This window comes from Astatotilapia calliptera, chromosome 9 (genome assembly GCF_900246225.1).
Source record: "Astatotilapia calliptera chromosome 9, fAstCal1.2, whole genome shotgun sequence".
In the NCBI taxonomy this organism is placed as follows: Eukaryota; Metazoa; Chordata; class Actinopteri; order Cichliformes; family Cichlidae; genus Astatotilapia; species Astatotilapia calliptera.
In genome coordinates, this window is record NC_039310.1 from 4,225,984 (window position 1) to 4,240,136 (window position 14,153).

Below are 14,153 nucleotides of genomic sequence, written 5' to 3' on the forward strand. Positions count from 1 at the left end.
AAGTATTTGCTATTTTGCATGTTCTCCCACTGTAGCTTGCTATCGCCAGTGTGTGAATGTGTGTGTGAATGGGTGAATGACTGAATGTAGTGTAAAGCGCTTTGGGGTCCTATGGACTAGAAAAAGCGCTATACAAATGCAGGCCATTTATACAAATGCAGGCCATTTACTTAGAAATCATGGAGGGATCTGAAATTTTCAGCGTTGGTACATGTCCGCAAAGAGAGAGATGCAACAACACCACGAAGTCCAAAGAACACACCAGACAGGTCAGGGATAAAGTTATTGAGAAATTTAAAGCAGGCTTAGGCTACAAAAAGATTTCCCAAGCCTTGAACATCCCACGGAGCACTGTTCAAGCCATCATTCAGAAATGGAAGGAGTATGGCACAACTGTAAACCTACCAAGACAAGGCCGTCCTCCTAAACTCACAGGCCGAACAAGGAGAGCTCTGATCAGAAATGCAGCCAAGAGGCCCATGGTGACTCTGGACGAGCTGCAGAGATCTACAGCTCAGGTGGGGGAATCTGTCCACAGGACAACTATTAGTCGAGCACTGCACAAAGTTGGCCTTTATGGAAGAGTGGCAAGAAGAAAGCCATTGTTAACAGAAAACCATAAGAAGTCCCGTTTGCAGTTTGCCACAAGCCATGTGGGGGACACAGCAAACATGTGGAAGAAGCTGCTCTGGTCAGATGAGACCAAAATGCAAAACGCTATGTGTGGAAAACTAACACTGCACATCACTCTGAACACACCATCCCCACTGTCAGATATGGTGGTGGCAGCATCATGCTCTGGGGAGCTTCTCTTCAGCAGGGACAGGGAAGCTGGTCAGAGTTGATGGGAAGATGGATGGAGCCAAATACAGGGCGATCTTGGAAGAAAACCTCTTGGAGTCTGCAAAAGACTTGAGACTGGGGCGGAGGTTCACCTTCCAGCAGGACAACGACCCTAAACATAAAGCCAGGGCAACAATGGAACGGTTTAAAACAAAACATATCCATGTGTTAGAATGGCCCAGTCAAAGTCCAGATCTAAATCCAATCGAGAATCTGTGGCAAGATCTGAAAACTGCTGTTCACAAACGCTGTCCACCTAATCTGACTGAGCTGGAGCTGTTTTGCAAAGAAGAATGGGCAAAGATTTCAGTCTGTAGATGTGCAACGCTGGTAGAGACAGACCCTAAAAGACTGGCAGCTGGAACTGCAGCAAAAGGTGGTTCTACAAAGTGTTGACTCAGGGGGCTGAATAATTACGCACACCCCACTTTGCAGTTATTTATTTGTAAAGAAAGTTTGGAATCATGTCTGATTTTCGTTCCACTTCTCACATGTGCACCACTTTGTTGGTCTTTCACATGGAATTCCAATAAAACTGATTCGTGTTTGTGGCTGTAATGTGATAGATTGTGGGAAAGTTTAAGGGGGCCGAATACTTTTGCAAGCCACTGTATACGTTTTCGCTTGCATGTGCCAGTTAGTAACCGTGATGCAGCGTTTTGGACCAGCTGCAGTCGGCTAAGTGACGACAGACTAACACCAGAGTAAAGACCATTACAGTAGTCGAGGCGAGATGAAATGAAAGCATGGATAGCTCTCTCAAAGTCTCTAAAACAGAGAAATGGCTTCACTTTAGCAAGTAGCTGAAGATGAAAGAAACTGGTCTTGATTACAGCATTAATCTGTTTGTCAACCATTAGAGTCAAAAAGCACTCCTAGGTTCCTCGCATAAGGATTTTTAGAAATTTCTAAGGGGCCAAAGTCGCAGTAGTCACAGAGACCAAACACAATCACCTCTGAGTCTTTGAGTCAGCTGCATAACAATGGAATGAGATTCCATGTTTTTTTTTTTTGTTTTTTTTTTTTGTTTGTTTTTTTTAAATTGAACCCATAGAGAGCATATAAATTGAAAAGAGAACTGGGCCAAGAATGGACCCCTGGGGGACCCCACAAAAAGTGAGGTTTTTGAGGATGATTTATCCCCCAAAAATAAATGTATTATTATTAATAATAAAGTAGTTGTTGTACATGTACAGACCATAAATATGGAGTCCAGCTGTGTTTGATGCTGCTGGGCAGACTGACCACTGGGAACCTCTGAGCTCTGCTGGTCCACTCTGTGGAGGAACCAAAAAGAGTCAGAATAATACAACAAAAACTTTAAAACTTAAAATGCAACCTTCTGGTCCTCTGCACAAACATTAAAACACAAAAAAAAAAACAAAAAAAAAAAACTCCCACTTGATAATGCCTGTGATGGAACCACATCTGACACAAAGACGTTCATTTCTCTTATTGTCAATAGAAAATTGTACTTAGTAGTCAGTATAATCTTTTAATGATATAAGTTTGCATATGGTAGAATAGTGCATGTTGACCTTTTGATGACTTAGGCTGTTGTTCACTACAAGACTTGTTATAAATTTCTTCCCACAGCAATAGTGACAGCTGGACACTCTTATCTTCACTTCGCACCTTGTTTTATTGTTTGTGATAAACTATGTCTGTTTTAGGCTAAGTGGCTTTTGTTTAGATGAACGTTTGGACTTCCAGACAAGCAGGTTTAGGGAAGTCTTTATGGGGTCACACTCTGACCCCACACACACACACACACACACACACACACGTATACACATCCACATTCCAATGTAATGAACAAACGCACGCACTGATGTATATAAATAAAGACCAGGGCAGTGGCAGGGTGCGAGTCTCGGAGCCCTCACTCCCGTGCGAGTGCTCTGTGACTCCCCTTGCTGCAAGTAAAACTGTGTGTTTCTCCTCTCTGATTCTCAGCTGAAGAAGTGTTTTAGAATACATCTCTTGACACTTATCTTAACATTCTCTTCACTGTGTACATCCAAGCCCTGATAACAAAAGCTGAACAGTGATTTTTGGCTTTGTAAAAATACTTTTAACACAAAATGGCTATTAAAAAACATGAACAGCTAAAGATTCAGTATCCTCAGAGACTTTGCAACAAAACTATGAAACCTTTTGCTGATATTATAGAGAACATCAGCAGATGTCAAAGATAGCAAGAAGAGTACCACTGATTTCAGTCCCCAAAAGGTTGATTCTGTTCATCTGGACGTTTTCAGTGGGAGAAACGTTTCGTCACTCATCCAAGTGACTTCTTCAGTCTCAGCTGACTGCAGGTTTCAGTCTTATAAACAGGACATTTGCATAATGACTGAAACCAGTCCACTGAACGAACAATGGGCTGGGAGGTCAGTGCCTTAATCTTAATTATGCAAATTCTCATGGCCATTGATCAACAACCACTGATCAATGGCCATGAGTCCCATTCACAGAGAGTTGGGGAATGGCTGCAATCACAGCATTGTAAGATGGTGACAGATGTACCCTTAGGCCCCTCCTTGATTCAGAGATGGTCTTTCCCTTTTCACGTAAATGGCCTCCTTGACCCTACACTCAAACCAGCGTTCCTCCCTGTCCAGGATGTTACATCCTCATCATTGAAAGAGTGTCCACTGGCCTGTTGGTGTGAATAGACTGCAGAGTCCTGGCCTGACGAGGTGTCTCTTCTGTGTTGTGCCATCCTCTTAGCCAGAGGTTGTTTAGTTTCCCCGATGTATAAATCCTGGCAATCCTCCTGCACTTAACAGCGTACACTATGTTACTCTGTTTGTGTCGGGGGACCCGATCCTTGGGGTGGACCAGTTTTTGGCGCAGCGTGTTTTGGGGTTTAAAAGCCACTTGGCATTGATACTTTAAACAGTAAAAAAAAAAAAAAAAAAACAGAACATAAATGTTAAACTAAAAATCTGCAACAACCTGAAAACCCCCGGGCTGGGCCATCTCCGGCACACCTGCTCTCCATCGGGGTGATTACCTGAAGAGCTACTTAACCTGGCGCTGACGCATGCTCCACGCCAGTCCGTTAATCACCTCTCTGTGGTAACTAGACTCCCGTGAAAGCGTTGCATTAAGATCTTTGTTGTGGCTCTTCCAAACTGTGGCCGCGGCAGGCTAAACATGAGGACACAGATGACTCGCAACAATAAACGCATAAAATACACTTCTGTACCATTTGCTCCTTTTATTCCACATGCAACTGTCACATATACAAATCAGCACGTGGGATTAACTATTAAACAAATGCACAGATTGCACAAACAAATAACTGCAACTCACCAATAACTGCACTAACTACTATGCCAACTTACAACCTGGTCTATGGCATCAATTAGTGCACAAATATACAAAAACCATCAAGTTCCAGTTAAAATACATCAAAATCATTCAAGCTGCGGTCAACAGAAAGTTTTGCCTCATGCTCACCCTACCTTTCTGCTCATCAACATCAGGTGCCGTGAACAGGTGAGTGCAACCACATTTATCATCTACCACACCCATGAGACACGCCCCACACCCGTGCACCAATACAGTGAGTCCATTTAAACCAACCCACTTAGTCAGAAGAACAACTCATATGGCTCCTACATACCGGCCCCTAATTATTTTAGAGCAATAATTACATCATACTTACCATGTAGGAGAAATATTGATAAACATGATCTATCCTTTATCAAACATTCAAAGATACAATTTTAATTCAAAATAAACAAATACACATTAATACAAATAGACATTTGAAAAAAGTCGATCTTCATGACTCTTCTGTTTCCTGTAGAAGACACACTTTAGTGATCGGCCTGTCCAAACAACCAGTCTTTGTTTTAACACGAACCCGACGTACAAGTCCTTTACTGTCAGAAATTGCTTCCACAATCCTTCCAGTCACCCAAGAGTTACGAGGCGCAGAATCATCGACAACGATAACCACATCCCCAGGAATGAAGTTCCGTCCGATTCTCTGCCACTTCTGACGCTCTTGAAGCTGGGGCAGGTACTCCTTAACCCAGCGCTTCCAAAACAGGTCAGACATGTACTGTACTGGCCTCCATCGACGTCGTCCATACACGTCCCCCTTCTGAAACACTCCTGGTGGTATCAATGGCTTGGTCTTAAGCAGCAACAGATGGTTAGGAGTCAAGGCCTCCAAATCATTAGGATCAGTAGAGGCTTTGGTTATTGGTCTACTGTTCACAATAGCCTCTGCCTCACAAAGAACTGTACAAAGGCCTTCTTCGTCCAAATTCTGCACTTTCAAAATGGAATTTAACACCTTCCTGACAGACCTTATGAGACGTTCCCAAACGGCGCCATGATGGGAACCAGCAGGAGGATGAAAAATCCACTTTGTGCCCTTTTGCAGCAGCATCTCATGAAGCTGTGCCTGATTCCATCCTTCCACTGCCTCTCTCAACTCACGTTCACCACCCACAAAGTTCACAGAGCACACTTCTTCCAGTGTAACCTCCTGGTCCAGTATTATGTCATTTCCTCTGGGAATATTCCTGTCCTGTTGCTGTCGGTTGCCACCAAACATGAACCCAAAGTCACCAAAGAAACTGGAGAAGACATCGCTGTGAAAACTGTGGTGACCCTCTTTGAGCCCGTACTCTCCATACATGTCATACTGTTTCCTTTTCTCCTTATCTGAGAAGACCTCATAGGCTGCACCCAAGTCTGCGAACTTGTCCAGGGCTTGCGGGTCGTCTTGCTTTCTGTCGGGGTGTAACTGCAAAGCCAGCTTTCTGTAGGCCTTCTTGATGTCCCTGATTAATGCACTCTTGTATTCATTTGCATCAACAGCATTAACTAAATTGGCCATTTTAATCTCTGGATCATTTACAGAGAGCTTTCCAAAATCAAGGTTCACTGGCCAATTAATTTCTGGTTCAGCAAGAAACTTTGGCCCTGACAACCAGGAATCATCCTTGACAAACATCTGTTTAAGGCTCATAGCTCGCTGTTCTACAGCCTTCCTATTATTTGGCATGTTTACCTGATTGCACCTAAAAGGTAAACCAATGGTGTAATGACCATCAACCAACTTAGCAGAGTCCATCACTGACTTCATAAGCTGCTGATCTTCTCTAGACAAAGCCAACTGCTCATCCTGAATACATTCTGGAAAGTCAGTCTTCATTTGACGTTCCCACAGCTCATCCAATCTTGCCACGGAAATCCTATTGACACTCACATCAAAAACGTCAGTCTTACGATCCTCTCTGAGAGGACCACTCACCATCCAACCCAGCATAGTTTTTACTGCATTGACCTCCATCTTGACTTCTAACAACCTCCCATGGCTCTAAAGCCTTGGGCACATTGGTCCCGATCAACAGGTCTATCCCGGAATTTATCTCCAGTATGTTAATATGGTGCAAATGTGGCCATTTATCGAGATCTTCCTGTCGGGGAATATTACGTTGATGAACAGGCATGCTTTTCTGAGTAAATAAGTCAGGCAAGTCACAGTAGTAATCTAAATCCAAACCAGCTACTTCCAAATCTGAAGCAACATAACTACTGACCATTTTCTCCTGACCCATTGTCCGCAAAAGAATGCCAGTTTTCCTTCCTGAAAGATTCAGCCTATTCATGAGCCCTTCAGTACAAAATGAAGCTGAACTCCCAGGATCTAGAAAAGCATAGGTTATCAGTGACTGATTACCTTTCTTGGCCTTCACTCTAACTGGTATTACGGATAGAGCACTATTTTGCTCACCGGCCCCAGTAACACCACTGCTTTGCACCGCACATGAAGGACCTTCATCTGGTGGTTCTCCCCCTCCTATAGTTTGCACTGCAACACTTCCCCTCTGCTTAGAGTAGATATGTAAGAGCGTGGGGTGTTTCTGATTACAGACTTTACACAAGAGACGTTTCCTACAGTCTCTGCTTCTGTGCCCAATGCGCAGACAACCATAACACACGCCATTCTCTTTCAAAAAAGATAATCTGTCACAGTGCAACTTTCTTTCATATGAAGGACACAAATCCAACATGTGCCCTGCTCCACAAAACAAGCAAACCTTGGTCACAACTGAACCACTCTCTCGCCTCAATGCTGGCTCAATCTTCCCTTCCACCTTGGCCACTGTAGTAGCAAAACTACTCCGCTTAGCCTTAGGGTAAAACTGAGACTTACTATTCCTCGCATCTTTTCTGGTGGCTGTCGGAGGATCCTGTATATCTCCAAACAATGGGTCACTTGCAATCTTAACTTGCCTTTCGACAAACTCAACATCGCAAAAAAACACTTTACGTTGAAACCTCTCCTGCAGATCGCAGACAACATTCCTCCACTTATCCCTGAGCTTATAAGGCAACTTTTTTTATAACTGCTTGCATATTAACAGAGACATCCAACTCATGCAAGAACTCAACGTCTCCCATTGCATTACAACATTGCCTTAATAAAAACCCATATTCCTGCAAAGCCTTCACATCATCAGATTTTATAGGTGGCCATTTACTGACCCTTTCAATGTAGGCAGCAGCAATTTTCAGCGAATTGCCAAAGTTCTCTTGGAGCAAAGATTTAGCTTTAGCATATCCATACTCAGCAGGCATATACTGACAGCTTCTGACCATTTCTCTTGGATGGCCTCTAGTGTATTGCTCGAGAAAATATAAACAATCCTTAGCACTGTGAGCTTGACTCTCCACCATGTGCTCAAAAGCTCTCATAAATGTTTGATATTGCAAAGGATTGCCATCAAATAACTGAATGTCACGTCTTGGTAACAAAAACAGAGACTGCTGCTCAGCTAATAAAGTTGTAATTTCATTTTGTTTCTTCAAAACTGTGACTAGATGATCATAACCCTCACCACCTTGCACTGTATGTGTGAGACTGCGAAATCATCTGAGTAGTTGAAACTGTCTCTGACTGTTCCAACGAAATGACCTTAGGCTGAGAAATATTTTTAACCTCGGGCCTCACATCCAATACATGTGCTTGATGATCACTTGCATCAACACCCTGATATGGTCGCTCTGGTAACACAGGTTTGAATGTCTGAGCATTAGGATTTAAAACACCTAAACTCCCCTGTTCTTGTTCTAAATATGAGTTCATTCCATCGGATTTACCATTAACAGCACTTGAGACTCGGGACATTTCAGAAGCTTTTAAAATATTCACCTTTGCTGCTGAGGCTGCTATTTCAGTTTCTAAGTCAAGCAGCTCCTTTCTTTTCTTAAGCTGTATTTCTTGTTCTTCCAAAGCATGCCTTTCTTTCAACAACCTCTGTCGAACAAGAAGGGCAGCCATGTCAGCCTCTGCCATTATGCGTGCTGACAAGGCAGATGAAACCATTGAGCTACTGAGTGATGATTTACTTTCCCTACAACTTTTGTTTCCAACATTAGAGACGCTATCACTTGGATTAACATCATCTATCGCAGCACCTTTACCAACATTCCCGATGTGCCTAGAAGCACCAGAACCATTTCCAGCAGGTAATACATCAGAGGAATCAACACCAGGTGGATTTAAATGTGGCAAATCAAGCTCAGACACCTGATTTTTACTCTGAGGGTTTCCCTTTGCATCATGAAGCCATTTCTTTATCTCTTCCATAAACTCAGTATTATGTGCTCGCACACTTATAAACCAAGCAGTTTGTTTTTCTTGCTCTTCTTGAGGAAGCAAAGGAAGCAAGGTTTCATGCAGATGAGTCGCCTCATTAAGCAACACAGACAAATTCTCTAACTGAGTCTGAACAGTGGAAACATTATCCTCAGATTGCTTTAACTCTTTAATAATCTTTATGACCTTTTTAACTTTATTAATCTTAGTGTGACGTTCTGTTTGAAGTCTTTCAATCTGATTCTCCAAAGCCTTAGCAGTCGGTTTTCGGCTGTCTTTTCTTTCCATCCACATCACCACATTGTGTTAATTGGTGTGTCTCCATTTTTTTTCAAAACATTACAAAATCCAAACACTGAACTGCACCTATGCCACACAGCTTCATTCCAACACATCAACTTGATGACATTCCCCTCATAAAACCTTGGACACACAATTAACAGGAGCAATATCCCCCACTATCTGCCTATTAAACCTAACTAACTCAACCTAGTCTTCCGTACATACTAGCGGTGGGTATTTATGTACCTCCATACTGTCAGATGTGAGGAAGACAAACTGTCTTAAACATAAATTATAAACTGCGGCGGTACTCCCAAGCCAATGGCTTCAGCCGCCTGATGCACAATAACTAGAAAGCAAATCAGTACAACGCCTTGTGCAGCTGTACTGCTGAAACCTAACAGGGGAACAAGACTCCTGAAAGAAATCTGTTCTGTGTAGCCAAAGGCTTAATCTAAAAGCGGGTGGACAAAGGCAACAGCAAACTATAAAACTCTCACCAATAAAACTCATCTATATATAAATAATCCAATAAAACCTCCAAACTTTTCTGTTGACAATTTATTACGGCTCTTCCAAACTGTGGCCGCGGCAGGCTAAACATGAGGACACAGATGACGCGCAACAATAAACGCATAAAACACACTTCTGTACCATTTGCTCCTTTTATTCCACATGCAACTGTCACATATACAAATCAGCACATGGGATTAACTATTAAACAAATGCACAGACTGCACAAACAAATAACTGCAACTCACCAATAACTGCACTAACTACTATGTCAAATTACAACTTGGTCTATGGCATCAATTAGTGCACAAATATACAAAAACCATCAAGTTCCAGTTAAAATACATCAAAATCATTCAAGCTGCGTTCAACAGAAAGTTTTGCCTCATGCTCACCCTACCTTTCTGCTCATCAACATCAGGTGCCGTGAACAGGTGAGTGCAACCACATTTATCATCTACCACACCCATGAGACACGCCCCACACCCGTGCACCAATACAGTGAGTCCATTTAAACCAACCCACTTAGTCAGAAACAACTCATATGGCTCCTACAATCTTATTTGAGCTGCGTTAAATCTGCCTACTTGTGTCTAGGTTTCGATTCGGCGTCCAGTGTCTGCCACCTGCTCAATTGGATCACCCAGTGCATCATCTGGCCCCTTCACTAACTCCACGGATTCCCTTCTCACGGACTTCCACACTTCCCTCCCGAGCTCCCACGGTCCCGCTCTAATCTTAAGCCAACTATTCTAACTCAGTCTTGATGTGTTTTCCCCGCTTCCCGGCTCCCTAGTAATCTTCTCCACTTTCTGTTGCAGCCTCCCCGGGTTTTTTAGTTCCTCGTTTTGCTCCTTTGGTTTTCCCGGGTCGCCTTTTGTTATTATAATAAAGTGTCCTTTTCTGCTAGCGCTCGAGTCTGCATCTGGATCCTTTTTGTGCACGCACGCCGCGGCGCATGACAAATATACAGTATCTCAAAATTGAATTCAAAGATAAAGTTAATAACCAAAGAGATACGAGAAAATAGCTCAGGTAGATTAAATAATTGGTTGTTGCGTTTATATTTTACAGATTAATATCTGAAGTTGGTAGTCCAACTTGTCCATTTCACAGATATCTAAAAAGATATCTCTGAAGATCTGAATATTATATACATCTCATACTATATATCATCTCAAAACTTTTATCCAGAGTTTAGCTTTTTCAGGGTGCAATCTTGTCCGTTTACTGAGAAATCTTACTGTCGGCATTCTTACTGTCCGTATCTGTGATGGGGTGAAGGTATTACTACCTTGGATATTTTATTCCTAAAATATATTTACAGTTTATAATCTCATCTATGAAAATAAAAGTCAAAGAAATGTTTATCGTCTAGAACTAAAAAGCAATGAGGAATCACTGAAGGAAAACACTTCGGACTGCACAGTCAAGGGGACAACTAGATGAAGTGCAGGGGGAGAACTACAAGAAGTAATGAGGAAAACAGCAACACTGTTGAAACTACTTGTGAAAAATCAGAAAAGTTGACTAAATACCAAACACACGTGACAACAGGTTACCAAAATAAACAAACTGATGGAGACTTAAAACGAGATGACAGACCACTGAGCAAAAGACAACTGATGGAAAAGTATTCCTAACAAAATCATTATAATAAAATTAATGATGTGATAACTCTTTCCATGGGGATACACTGAGGAGAAGAAAACTTTGATAAAATTTAAAGTAGTCAGTGTACAGCTTGTAAAGTTGACGTCTCCTCAAAATAACACAACAGACAGCCATTAATGTCTAAACTGTTGGCAACAAACCTCTAAGTGAAAATGTCCAAACTGTCAATATTTTGTGTGAATTCCACCATTATTTTGCAACACTGCCTTAACTCACTTGGGTGTGGAGTTCAGGTGAGCTTCACAGTCATACATTGTATCAAAGTGTCATATTGTCAGGGTATCCCCTAGAGATGGCACGATACCACTTTTTTATGTCCGATACCGATACCGATATCATAAATTTGGATATCTGCCGATACCGATATGAATCCGATATAGTGATTTTTAATCAACAAAACTGTTTTTTAAATATCTTGCTGCATTTTGTATAAGTTCATACTCAAGTTTAAAACAACAACTACACTAAAGCTATTCTGTTATACCTGTATGCAAAAAAGATATTTCATAGTTCAGCAATACTGATCAATCTAATAAACTTAAACCTACACATACTCCCTATTCTGGTATTTTAAAGAGTACTTAGCATAAATATTAAGCAACCTAACTAATAGGGTTCCAACTCCCAGCAACAACAAAAATAAATAAATAAAAAATAGGGAACCACCCCTCACGCTCCACCTCATGATGCTTAATCAACGTAATCAACCTTAATTTGATGCAGTGTGAAAAAAAATGCACAGAAATCAATTATTTTTCAAGAAATATTAAATAGATTCAACATCTTTCTTCAACAAAATTGCAGACTGCACAGATGGTACCTTCCCAAAGGAAAAAGTACTATAGCTTACTAGGGTATTTATATTAGACTTAATAGTCACTATATACAGTAATTGACTTCTATTCCTTTTACATCAAATTAAAACTTTGTGTGTCAGATAATTATTTATTAAAAGCTAGACATTTTAAATGAGAATAAGAAAGAAAAGTATGTCTTTGTGCCCCCTTTTCCCAGTTAATGCCCTATCAGCCCCCCTGGCTAAACTTTGCTAGATCCGCCCCTGCACAGTTACCAGCGTCAGCTACGTAGAAAAAGATCCTCGAGTAGAAAGTAATATTAAATAAATTCTAACAACAGCTGATCAAGCTTAAACGTGCTGCTGTTGTTCAGCCGCTGGTTTCCTCTTTCTGGTGCAAAGTGGGCCAAAAACAAACCAGAGAGACGGACTCGCGACAGAAAAGCCAATCAGATGATCAGTTTCACGATTGAAGTAGCAGCCGGAGAGCGAGAGGCAGTCGCTTGTTAAGCTTAACGCAGGAATGCTTTACAAACATTCAGAGATGGACTTACACACTTGCTTTACTTCTCTCGGGGATAACTTTGTCGGAGATGAAATGCCGGGTTGCTAGCGAAGCTCCACATGCTATCCAGACCACCGACAGGTCCCGCATGCCACAGCCGCTCTATCACGTGATGCATACTGCTCCGACGTGCTAACGTTCTGAGGCGAGTTACGGCGTGTTGCAAGTTTTGTGAGGTGCTTTCGTGATATTTAATGGATCGGATTACATTTTTTATTTTTCTCCGATATCCGATCCAGTAATTTAGGTCAGTATCGGACCGATACCGATACGTAATATCGGATCGGTCCATCTCTAGTATCCCCATAGAAAGATATAACAAAATATTTACAAAAATGTGAGGGCTGTACTCACTTTTGTGAGATATGGTAAATGTATATCAGCTGACCTTACATTCACACACAGGCTGAAACTGAGATGTTTACTCTACAGCAGTGTGGAAGTTCCTACCTACACTGTGTTTGAAGCAAAGCACAAAGGAGACGCCTGCTGGAGCAGCTGGAGTCCTACAGACACTCAGCCTCTTCACTACAGAAACACCTCCTACAACATCCATTCTTTACACTCTGACTGCTGTGTTTGTGGAAACACTCCAACACACACCGCTTCACATATGAACATGGAAATGTGTGTGAAAAAGAGCTGAGTTGGCATTAAACATGATGGAGGATTTATTCACAGACACTGAGTCACAACAACATTTACACACACATTACCTCTCTGCAGGACGACACGTGCCTGATTTAAAGTCAATGAGTTTCTTTGACTGGTGTTTAAATAAAAAGCAAAAATTTGTTTATATTCTAACATGTTTTTTTTCTCTGATTTTATGTAGTGTTAATACTTGTGATGTGTTTTCTCACCAAATAAATCTCCTCAGCAGCATTTCAGAGATTTGGTATTCACCACTTTGCAGGAGACCAAATAATCTTTCATTCAATTCCTTTCTGCTGTAGTTCATATTAGAATAAAATGGTTTTTACATGTTTCACTTCCTGTTTGCTAAAGTGGATTTTCAGTTCTTTGGAAATCAAAGATTTGTTTTAAAGAGGCAATTTAAATGGGATTGAGGGAATGAAGTGTTTGCACTGCAGTTTATATCCAACAACATCAAGCAGTTAAATCAAAGAGTTCATGTTACTAACAGCTCACCTCTCTGCAGCAGACACAGGCCAGACTTTAAAATTAAGAGGGGGCTCTTTAGACCGGTCACTCTGTAAGGACACAGAGCTGGGTGGAGGTCCAGGCTGGTCCCTGTGAATAATGATGGAGCAGTGATGTGAGTGCTGAGCTGTGACATGGAGAAGAGTCATGGACAGTTACAGATGGTCATCTCACCTCTGAGCTTTGGTCTGGCTCTCATGTTCCCCACACAGAGTGCTTTTAGAGGGAGGGGCTCCCTCCTCTCTGTCCTCACACTGATCCATGCTGCTCAGCTCACACACACTTTCTACCTGCAGAGGAAACACAAATCATTCATGTGCACTGACCCCTGGACTAGGTCATTGAATGTCTGTTGTGAGTCGCAAGTAAGTTGCCTGCAATGATACTTAAGGTCCAGCAGGTGTCAGTATGGAATGTGCTGAAACGCTTCACGAGGCCTCATCTACCCATCACTACTTAATTGTGTGCTGTGCATCATGTAGTACACATGGGGTAATGAGAAGCGATTAACACCTTATGACCAGCTCCTGACCAGCAATCGGTCACAAGAAAATCGAATCTGTTTGAAATCCTGGTCGCCGCTCGTGAGGGTATCGCACTGTTGAAGCAGTGCCAAGAGACAATTTAACAAAACCTCACACATTGCGCATGCGCAAACTCTGAAATGGAAGTGAAAAAAACGGAGC

The 14,153-nt window shown here is 41.9% G+C and overlaps 1 long non-coding RNA gene across 1 annotated transcript; it reads right to left on the reverse strand.

Annotated features, from left to right (window-relative positions):
- Positions 1-2,090: 2,090 nt before the first annotated feature.
- On the reverse strand, positions 2,091-13,675 carry LOC113029266 (uncharacterized). The gene is made up of 3 exons (XR_003273377.1): positions 13,642-13,675; positions 13,456-13,557; positions 2,091-2,120 (listed from the first exon to the last, which is right to left on the reverse strand). It is a non-coding gene; the product is annotated as an uncharacterized LOC113029266 (long non-coding RNA).
- Positions 13,676-14,153: the final 478 nt, after the last annotated feature.